General features: G+C 40.6%; 1 long non-coding RNA gene across 1 annotated transcript; it reads left to right on the forward strand.

Moving 5' to 3' along the window:
* Positions 1 to 6,579: 6,579 nt before the first annotated feature.
* On the forward strand, positions 6,580 to 11,555 carry LOC118471398 (uncharacterized). The gene is made up of 4 exons (XR_008601051.1): positions 6,580 to 7,350; positions 7,458 to 7,556; positions 9,329 to 9,689; positions 10,677 to 11,555. It is a non-coding gene; the product is annotated as an uncharacterized LOC118471398 (long non-coding RNA).

Consider the following 11,555-nt stretch of genomic DNA (forward strand, 5'->3'; position numbering starts at 1 on the left):
AATAAGTACTTCTCAGACATCATTGTTTCTAACTCTAACAATCCTCGTGTGTTGTTTCAATCCATAAACAATGTTTTAAATGCTCCTCAGCCGGTCTCTGTTGAGCCCTCAGATGAAATGTGTGAAGCTTTTTTGACCTTTTTCATTAATAAGGTTGAGGACACTAGGGCTCTGATTAGCCCTCCAGTTTATGAACCTCCAGTGTTAGCCATGCCCTCTGTGATTTTTCACAGATTTGAGCCTGTCAGTTTGGCTTCTCTGGAAGACATTGTAGGTAGTCTGAAACCTTCAGGATCACCGAATGATCCCTTACCACCTCGTTTGTTTAAAGAAGTGTTCTCTACAGTCGCCCCTTATGTGCTTGAAATTGTTAACACCAGTCTAATTTCTGGTTGTGTGCCCAAGAGTTTTAAACGGGCAGTGGTGCAACCTCTCCTTAAGAAGCCTGGTGTTACGTTTTCTCTTGAGGCTCAGGCGCAGGAACAGAGATTGAGACAGAGCTGAAGCCAACAATAATACTTTTATTGACAAGCGGGGAACCAAAAACTACAACTCCCAGTCGCTGGTCCCCGGAAACAGGAACTTGACAACCACACTCGAAACCAGGGCGAGGGTGTCCCCTAGTGGCAGGCGGACTTGACGAATGTTTCAAAAGGCCAAAACTTAAAGCGAAAGAGCTACTCAGCTCTCTAGAAAACACTATGCAAACTTAAAGCGAAAGAGCTACTCAGCTCACTAGAAAACACTATGCGGACTGAAAAGCGAAAGAGCAACTAAGCTCACTAGAAAACACTATGTAGACTGAAAAGCGAAAGAGCAACTCAGCTCACTAAAAAAAACTCTGCAGCAAAAGAGCAACTAAGCTCACTTAGAAACACTATGCAGACTTAAGGCGAAAGAGCAACTCAGCTCACTAGAAAACACTATGCGAACTTAAAGCGAAAGAGCTACTCAGCTCACTAGAAAACACTATACGGACTGAAAAACGAAAGAGCCACTAAGCTCACTAGAAAACACTATGTAGACTGAAAAGCGAAAGAGCAACTCAACTCACTAAAGACCTCCACCTGGCTCGTGCTGGGGACGGACTGCTGACTAAGGGAAAGGGTAAGGCAGGGGGGCTGAACGGAAGGTAGAGGCAGCGATGGCGAGTGGGTGGCGAGGTCTCCGGTGTCTGCCAGGAACTGTAGACGTGGGGAAGCCCAAAAAGACGGCTCAGTCGCAGGAGCAGGTGAGGTTCCACTGAAAGGGAGAAAACTCAAATTACAAAGATATCCAACTCTCAGGTTTGGCTAGAGTGAAACAAGCAGCAGAACTGACAATGAGCATTCACAATCCGGCGTCCAAGTGGTGACTGGCGTCTGAATATATAGAGGTGAGGAGGAAGGCTGACTGGCTCCGCCACACCTGTTCCTACTTCCGCTGATGACCCTGATTGTTCACCTGCCGTCGCTGCCACAACACTCTGGATACCTAAAAAGGAGAAAGCACAAAAGGAGGGAGGAGCCCTAGCCAGAGCCTGCTGGAGCAGCCCTGACACCTGGCTTGGATTCCAACATTATGTCTAATTTTAGACCGATCTCTAAGCTTGCGCTGACCTCAAAACTTCTTGAAAAAATTGTGTACCAGCAATTAAAAGCATATTTAGAGGAGAATTTTGTCTTTGAAGTGTTCCAGTCCGGCTTCAATTCTAGGCACAGTACTGAAACTGCCTTATTGAGAGTTGTTAATGACATCTTTCAAGCTACCGATGGTGGTCACAGTGTCATCCTTGTTTTGCTTGACTTAACTGCTGCCTTTGACACTGTAGACCACCAGATACTACTGACCCGCTTAGAAAGCTCTGTTGGTATCCGTGGCACTGCATTGGAGTGGCTGAGGTCCTACCTCACTGATCGGGAATTCTGTGTTAGGATAGGCTCCTCTCAGTCCAGACTATCCCCTCTAAATTGTGGAGTGCCCCAAGGGTCCATTCTTGGCCCCCTGCTTTTTTCATTGTATCTCCTTCCACTTGGAATAATTTTTAGGAAACATGGTATTGCATTTCATCTGTATGCAGATGATACGCAAATGTACATGCCACTGAAGCAAGGAAATGGCAACAATGCAAAACAGCTACTTGACTGTGTTGAGGAAATCAGGAACTGGTTGTCCTTAAATCTCTTGTTTTTAAATGACAGTAAAACTGAAATGACAGTGTTTGGGCCGAGTGGTGGAACCCCTGCCCTTGATGATTTTGGTGCACTGAGCCAGTATTTTAAGCCTGTGATCACCAATCTCGGTGTAAAACTTGACTGCACTCTCAAACTTGAAGCCCAGGTCAGTTCCGTGGTTAAAACAAGTTTCTTTCAAATCCGACAGCTGGCTAAAGTTAAACCTATTCTGTCTATGAAACACTTTGAAATATTAATCCATGCATTTGTCACAAACCGCCTTGATTACTGCAATGCTCTGTATGCCGGTCTTGATGAGAAACTTCTGCATCGTCTACAAATGGTGCAAAATGCAGCAGCTCGGCTCTTGACTGGGACTAAAAACAGAGAGCACATAACTCCTATTCTGAAGTCTTTGCATTGGCTCCCTGTACGTTTTAGAATTGATTTTAAAATTCTTTTATTTGTTTTTAAATGCCTTCATGGCCTTGCACCTCAGTATCTGACTGAGCTGGTGCAACCCTATGTACCTGCTCGTTCCCTTAGGTCAGCTGACCTCTCATGGTTGGTGACCCCAAAGTCAAATAAGAGAAGGAGAGGTGCTCGGTCTTTTGCTGTCGCTGGTCCTAACTTATGGAATGCACTACCTTTGCACCTTCGACAGATCGATTCACTGCCTGTATTTAAATCAGCTCTTAAAACACATCTTTTTACCCTAGCTTTTAATTGATTTTAAGTTGTAATTTTATTTCTGTTTTGTTTTACTCTTTTTTTTAATGTCTCATATGTTTTATGTGTGTACTGCACTTTGGTCAACTGTGTTGTTTTGTAAAGTGCATTACAAATAAAGTTGGATTGGATTGGATTGGATGCAGCAAACAGAGGCTGGTTCATGAACACAGACTCTGATTCTGAGCTGAAAATCCACATTTTTACCCTCTGACTGATATCTGCCCACTTGGAGCCTCAGTTCCAGGTTTTCAGTCCTTCATCTGTTTCTGGGGATGTTCCACTGTTATCTTTTAGTTTATCATGACCTCATCTTTGGTAATGAATCAATCTAACCTTTTTACAATCATAATCATGAAACATAATCCTGACTCATCTTGTAAATAAAAATAAAGGCCTTTATGCTTTTAAATAAAGTTTGTCTGCACACTTATTAGAGTGGATTGTTGTCATGACTTTATTTTAACTTGTTTTTTTCCACTAAAATATTAACGGGATAAACACAAAATCCTAACGGTCCATAAACTGTTCTTCCATTTATTCGTTTTCTTGTATTTTCAATTGTTTATTCATATATTTATTTTAATTTATTAAGTGTATTCATTGATTCTGTTATTCATTTCAACCAATTTATTCAGTTTTATCTCATCTTGAAAAATCCCAACAACAATCTTACTGTAAGAAATAAAACAAACAGGAGTTCATTTACTGCAAGAAAAAACAAAATGAAGAGTCAGTTTACTGAAAAATAATAAAAAACAGAAAAAGCAAATAAAAAATAGACAATTTACTGCTGCAACAAAGCAAATAAAAAACAAAAAAAAGTCAACATGATGAAATAAAACTGAAATTGCTGCCAAAAATGTAAATTTCCTGCAAAGAAAATCAACAAAAATGAACGGATTTGCTACACAAACATCAAACAATAAACAAAAAGGAGTTAATTTTATGTAAAAAAAAAACAAACAAACATCAAACAAAAACTAAAAGTTAAAGGCAAAACAAACATCAATAAAAAACAACAAAGGAGTCAATTTCATGCATCAAACCAAACAAAAACCAAGAGTTCCAAGCAGAAAAGTGAATTTCCTGCTCAATCTGTTCTAAAAGTGTATTTTTCTAATTCTAGATCACAGATTTCAGTATTTCACAGACTGTATTTCAGTGTGTTGCAGGTTTATTTCACCTTCAAATACCGTCACTGAAATTCTGCTTCAACAACAACTAAAGTCTCTGAACAGGTTCCATGTTCTGACACAAACACTCACATGCTAATTACTTGTCTTCATTACATCCAGTCTGTTTACCGTTTGTGTTTATGTGTTGATCTGATCCATATGGATCCTGTTTGTAGGATTAACATTAGTTGGATTTATTATCGCCATTATTTTAAGGCTTCAGCTTCTGTCCTGGAAGCTCCATCATGATGAACAAGAAGCTGGTGGAGTCCATCAGCCTGGTTGGAGCAAACCAAATGGACGAGGAGAGGGGGGTGGAAATGAGGTGTTCTGTTCTCAGATGAAAGTCAGATTCATTTCACTGATTGAATATTCTCTGAAATCATGACCCAAAGACCGGTCAGTGTTTTAATCTTTGTTCTGTTAGACGGAAACATTATCAGTGTAAAATCAGGACCAAACATGAAAACATACAGTCATGGAAAAAATGATTCCACCTCCCTTGTTTTCTTCAATTTATTGTTCATTTTAATGCCTGCTACAACTAAAGGTACATTTGTTTGAAAAGTATAATGATAACAACAAAAATAGCTGATAAGAGTTTAATTTAAGCAGTTTGGGCTTGTTTTTTCTTGGTGGAATGAACGTCTGTCTTGGAGATCTTCAGTTTTTTCTTTACCTGTCTCTCATTCATGATGGCTGCCTTTGTGGCTTCACATAATTCTTTAGTTTTAGGCGTTATATGAGAGCTGACAACTTCTGAATTGTGTTACGGCTTGAATGTCAGCAGGAAACCACTCTAGACCTTTGCATGTGCTGCTGATGACAGGAAATGTCCTCTTATACATCCTGGAATACAATGAAGCTGAAGGATGTCAAACAGGACGTAAACTATTATGGAATCAGCTGCATTTTTATGGTGTTCATTGTGTTCTTCAGGTAATACACCTTTAGTGGTACCAGCCATTAAAATGAACAAGAAATTGAAGAAAACAAGAGTGATCTAATCATTTATTCCATGATTGCATTTGTGCTCTTTCTGCATCACCGACTGAATGCATGTAGGTTTCCATGGAAACACAAACTTTAAGAGGTAATCTGTAAATGTTGGAACTGTTTTGACAGATCTTTGTTTATTTTAGAGCTGCAACAATTTTTTTTGTTAATCAAATTTTTGTCATCTGTTAAATTAATCAGCATCTGTGTTATTGATCGATGAGTCAGTTTTGAGCTTTTTAAAATCAAATCTTTCTAAATTAAGTCATTACAGCTCATTAAATGTCATAAATATGATTATTTTCTACATTCTTTCCTCATCTTTGACAGTAAATCATCTTTTACATTCAGGAACACTGATCATCTGAACATTTATAGACCAAGCAGTTAATCCTTTAATCCCTAAAATCATAATGACATGTTTCATCAGAAGGGAACTTTTTATCATTTATTCTTCAGTGCTGATTGGCTGTTAGTTGTGACGTTTAACTGATCAGATGGTGTTTGGTGAGATGCTGCTGGAGATCACAGAGTGACTACAGATAGAGGCAGCTGCAGCAGAGACAAAGTATTTTAAACACATTGATCTGATCAGGAACCGTTTTTATAGAAGAACAATACAGATAATTGGAAAAATGCTGAATGTCAGATCTGACACCTGGTCAAACTGATAATTGGTCTGTCTCTAGTTGACTTCAGTATTAAACTGTCTACAAATATATCATGTGTGTTTCATGTAGAGCCTTTATTAAACATGTGAGACTTTATGAACTTCTATCAGGATCCATCAGAGACTCAGACCTGGACCTGAACATGGACCTGGACCTGGACCTGGACCTGGACCTGGACCTGGACATGGACCTGGACATGGACCTGGACATGGACCTGGACCTAGACCTGGAAATGGAAATGGAAATGGACCTGGACCTGGACCTGGAAATGGAAATGGACCTGGACCTGGACCTGGACCTGGACCTGGACATGGACCTGAACATGGACCTGGACCTGGACCTGGACATGGACCTGGACCTAGACCTGGAAATGGAAATGGACCTGGACCTGGACCTGGACCTGGAAATGGAAATGGACCTGGACCTGGACCTGGAAATGGAAATGGACCTGGACCTGGACCTGGACCTGGACATGGACATGGACCTGGACCTGGACCTGGACCTGGACCTGGACCTGGACCTGGACCTGGACCTGGACCTGGACCTGGACCTGGACCTGGACCTGGACATGGACCTGGACATGGACCTGGACCTGGACCTGAACATGGACCTGGACATGGACCTGAACATGGACCTGGACCTGGACCTGGACCTGGACCTGGACCTGGACATGGACCTGGACATGGACCTGGACCTAGACCTGGAAATGGAAATGGACCTGGACCTGGACCTGGAAATGGAAATGGACCTGGACCTGGACCTGGACCTGGACCTGGACCTGCATCCAGCTGTGTGTCCTTTAGGGGATTCAAGTCAAACTATATTCTTCTCTCCTTTAAAGACGACCAGCCTGTTGCTGTGAACAGGTAATCTGTGTGTAAATGTTGTAACTGTGTTCAGTGTGAGGGACTCATTTTAAACGTCTTTTCAAAGAAATGATCAAACACATGTAGAGATTCAGCTCAGCTTTATGTCACATCAATGTCCATGTTCCTGTGTGAAGAAGTGTGAGCTGTCAGAGTGGAAAGAATGAACGCTGTCAGAGTCTTTCTGAGGTGAAGAAGCTGCAGGACACCAGCTGCTCCAGCAGGTGGCGACTTTGTGCTTTGTTTCTAACAGTGTAGCAGGAACTTCCTCTCAGGTAGCAGGTGCTGCTGCATGGAGGAGGACAGATAGTTTTCTGAGCATGAACGCTGCTTTAATGTCCTGGAGAGATATGAGGCTTCATGAAGGCTTCTGGCTTGTTTCTAGGGATTGTTGCATTGACAAACTGAAGAACATGTTCTGTGATCAATCAGCTGAAAGCCAGAAGGAAGAAGTTTGGACTTTGTTGTTGCAGAGGAGGCCTCAGGTCCAGGACGTCTGTGCAGCTCCTCAGAGGCTGGAGGTTGAAGCTCAGCTGCTGCTCATGTTGTTGTGTTGTAATGCAGGATTTCTGGCTCATTAGCTGCAACAGGAAGCTGCTGTTATGTCCAAGGCCAAGAGATATCTTTAATGAACTCATTAAATGCTCATTCATTCATATCCAGTGGAGGTAGAGGGTCCTGGATGCTGCTGCATCACATCAGCAGCTCTGATTGATAAACTTGTTGGTTTATCGTTCTTTGGGCTGAACAGTTTGTGGTGAGTTGCAGTTTTTCTTGCAGACATTGTGATTTAATTTGTGATAGAATTTCATAAAACAGAGAGCTGGACTCAGTGGACTCTGCTGCTCTGCTCTTCACCCTCAGACACAGTGATGGAGTTAAAGTGAACCTCCGGTGGACCTCCATCCCAGAGGAGGGAACACGGTCCATCCTCTCTACGCTGGACAGAGTTTCTCAGCTCAGGTCAGATATTAGTGCTGGTTTCCAGCCCATCATTGCTGTCCAACACACAGGACAGGATCCAGCTGTCCTCTGCCTCAGTATTAATGCACCACTGATCATTCTGTCTTCACTTATTTCATTCTGCAGCACTTTCTACCATCACAACTGTTTTTTATCTGGATTATTTTCATCTCATCTCTCTGTGTCAGATTTACATATTTACAAGTATTTTCTAGAATTCATGCCTTTAAATGTCTTAGATGGAACTCTACACTCTACATCTGACCTTTGACTGCTTATTTCACTTCTGATGTCTCTTCTTGCACATAGAAAACTAAACATGGACGTTTGAACAAGGTTTTAAAGTGATTTTTACTAGTGGGGGTCTTTAAAAAGATTTCAGATCCTTGCAGTAAACTGCTTTACAATCAAAGCAGCTGCATGACTGTAGCAGCATTTTACTGTCAACATGTGCAGAGTCTCAATGTCTGTCATTTGACTTTTGGACCATTTTAAGGCTTCATTCCATGCAGAAATAGAAGAGCAGATGGACTTTGGTTGTAAGCGAATAAAAAGACACGGTGACACCTTTTTACCTGCAGGATCACTTGCTGGGCTGCTTTTAATCAGCTGCTCCAGCAGTGAATGAAAAGAACATTTAGAAGTCTGAGCTTCACTTCTTTACTTTCTAATGAATCCCATTCAAATCACCTCTAACTCTCTCTGCACAATTCTGTAACCAATATAAGGGGAATAAGAAAATAGATAGGTAATAGGAAATGGGACCAGTATCAGAAGATTTAAAGGTACGACATGAGCCCTGATGCTGAATAACTACAGTGAAATATGACACAGACAATGCAACTAGAAAATACAGTTGTATTGAATTGAAACAAATAAAAGTTGCAGCTGCTTATTGTACAAATTCCCCATTTACAGAAACACAATTAATAACGTAGATCACGTCCAATCTGAAGTTTTAGTCCTTTGTCCTCAGTCCAAATAGTCCAATAACAGTTCAATAGTTCGGTCACATGGGTTGTGTGACACAAACCCACAACACAGTTCAATCCTACCTCACGTCACACCTGTAGGTTCTTTTGGGCAGTGGCTCACCATCCATTCATGGAGTTCTTCAAAATGTCTTCCAGTAATCCTCAGCAGAATGTAGGAGACTTCAGTTCTCACACTAGTGCAATCTGGTGTTGGAATCCAACTCAAAAAACCTGACCTATGGGCAAGGTCAGAATTCAATTACATTTGTGTTTGAACAAAGTAACTGTAAATCATCTCTCATCTCATTTCTCAAGTTATCAAACACAGAACTATTTCACACATTCAGTTCAAAAAATATCATGACCAGTTTTAATTAGTTTCCCAAGTTAAAGGTTGACATACTGAACTTACACACTTCAGGAAAATTAATTAACCTTGTGCAACCATACACAACACACAAACACACAACTGTAATTGTTCACCTTAAAATATGAACTTATAAAACATGAATACACCACGTTTCATCTTCTTTTAACTACCAAACGAACACGTGTCAGAATGCTAACATCTTTAGCATAAGCAAATGTAACTTGCAATTAGGGTTGCCACCCGTCCCTTAAAATACGGAAACGTTCTTTATTCGACAATTAATTGTTGCATCTCGTATTGAATCAATACGGGACGCAAGTTGTTCCGTATTTTCATAAATGCCCCGAGTGTCACACACTCATCAAAACTGCATAATGAATAAAATAAAACACAGGAAATATTAAGGGCAGCCAATTTCATCTTCGTAGGACCAATGAAGCGAGGACCCGATGCCAGGTCCAGTGGACAGACTTCAGACGTCTCTGCATGTCCGGTCCTGTCTCTGGTTGCCTGGTTACAGAAGCTGCTGCACCCGCACCTTTAAAAATGTCTACACCTGAAACTCCACCACGTCTAAAGAAGCAAAAACGTTTGGAAATGTACAGACTGGAGTGGGAAGAGTGGAACCCCTGGCAATGGATACAAGGCAAACTGTGTTTTCTGTTGCTCATGGACTGGCTGAAGTAAGGCAGCATCAGGAGACAAACATGGAGGAAATATGAGAACAGAGAGAACCCAACCAGCAGGTCACAGTTTATCATCATCTAATCATCTCCTGAAGTCCATATGGTAAGTGGACATCATGATGAGATCAGCTAGATTTCCTACAGTATATGGCTGTGAATTTACCAGAGGATGCTTATAATAATGCTGATGTGGCCGTAGACTCTACACTATTTTAGTGACTCAGTAAATGCCTAAGTTGGTTATTATTTTTTTTAATGATTTTTAGTTTTTAATAAACATTTATTTAATAGCCTATATGTAATCAGACATGGCTTTTGCCTAAAAAGAATAATACTTCATTGCACAAGTAAAAGTATAGTAATTTTTAAAACTGTTCAAATTATTATATGTTGTTAAAAAAAAAAAAAAAAAAAAACACATCCTAGTAATATGTCAATTAAAAAAGCGTATAGTATAGCATGTTCCCAACAAATGTCATAGTATAGCCTTTGGTCCAGAAAATGTCCATAGTATAGCATGTCGCTCTAAAATTGTCATAGTTTAGCATGTTGCTCTTAAAACGTCATAGTATAACATGTCGTCCAAAACACGTCATAGTATAGGATGTCGCCAAACAAACATCATAGTATAGCATGTCATCAAAAAAACACCATCGAATAGCCTTTGGTCTAAAAACTTCATAGTATAGCAGGTCGTTCAAAAAAACGTCATAGAAAAGCCTTTAGTCCACAAAACGTTGTTTTGTCCCGGCTGTCTGAAGTAGGTGAGGAGCAACACAAAAACAGTCCAAACGCTGGTTTCCAGAGGGTTAGACGAGTATTTACTTGAAAGAGTAAGTTTACAACAACACAACATGTGAGGGGGTTAAAAGCAAATGGGTGTTAGTAAAATAAAAATAAATAAACAGAACTAAAAGTGAACTTCACGTTGACATTGATGGACATTCCAACCAGGAACAATGTAAAAGATAATCAATACGAAAAAAAACCTCTTCCTGTTCACCTCTTAAAACCCCAAAACACACCGCAGTAGCACCCTAAACTAAAACTACCAACGGGTTCCCTGTTTTCCTTTCTGAACATTTCAAAGGTCCCTCTCTATCTCCCCACACATCCACCAACCACTGGAACACATCTCCAAAGTTCTGCTGGACCAGCTCAGCTTCCCCTCAGAAGAAGTGCTGCCACCTGCCAGATGAAGGAGCCTTTTGAGAGGCAGCTGGCATCGTGATTGGACTGTACTTTGGTCTGTTCCAATCCAGCTTCAGCTCCAGAGACGGCAGGCGGGACGAGTCAACGGAGGCCTGGTGGACGAAGGCATGCAGCTGAGTACAATCCAGAAAACAACAGAGGAGGAGTGCAGCAGCCCAGAGCCAGAACAACCAGAGTAGCATCGTATGTCTCTTAGAAAACATCATAGTACAGCCTTTGGTATGAAAAAACACCATAATATACATCGTATATTGTACAAATAACAAGTCAAAGGAAAGAGACATACATTGTAAATTGTAGTAATTGTGGGCTGACTGATTTACTGATTATCAGTATTTTATTTTTTACTGATTTATGGTAATGAATCAATTGAAAAATGGCGCTACTTTGGCTCTGAACCTTTATCTACCTGTGGTCGCTCTGTCCTCTGGAGTGATTTGATTGGTTATATGCCACGAATAAAACTCCTTTAACTTAACATCTGTAAACAAAACAAAAACGTATCAACAAAGTTTTCTGTTAGAGTTTGTGTTCTTCTAAGTTTAACTCCAAGATTTTAAATACTTTCATTTACTGCAAATGAATATCTACTCCAAATGTCTCACTAATAATCATTATCAGCCTTAAAAACCCACAAAACACCCCTCTATACTGGACCACACTTAGTACAGTCCGGTTCCCCCTTCTATAAATCTGCTTGGAATCGTCTACTTCCTGTTTGTCAAAGTGGCCTTCTACCTGCACAGGTTTTGTTGGA

Source organism: Amphiprion ocellaris, unplaced genomic scaffold, assembly GCF_022539595.1.
Source record: "Amphiprion ocellaris isolate individual 3 ecotype Okinawa unplaced genomic scaffold, ASM2253959v1 Aocel_unscaffolded299, whole genome shotgun sequence".
Classification (NCBI taxonomy): Eukaryota; Metazoa; Chordata; class Actinopteri; family Pomacentridae; genus Amphiprion; species Amphiprion ocellaris.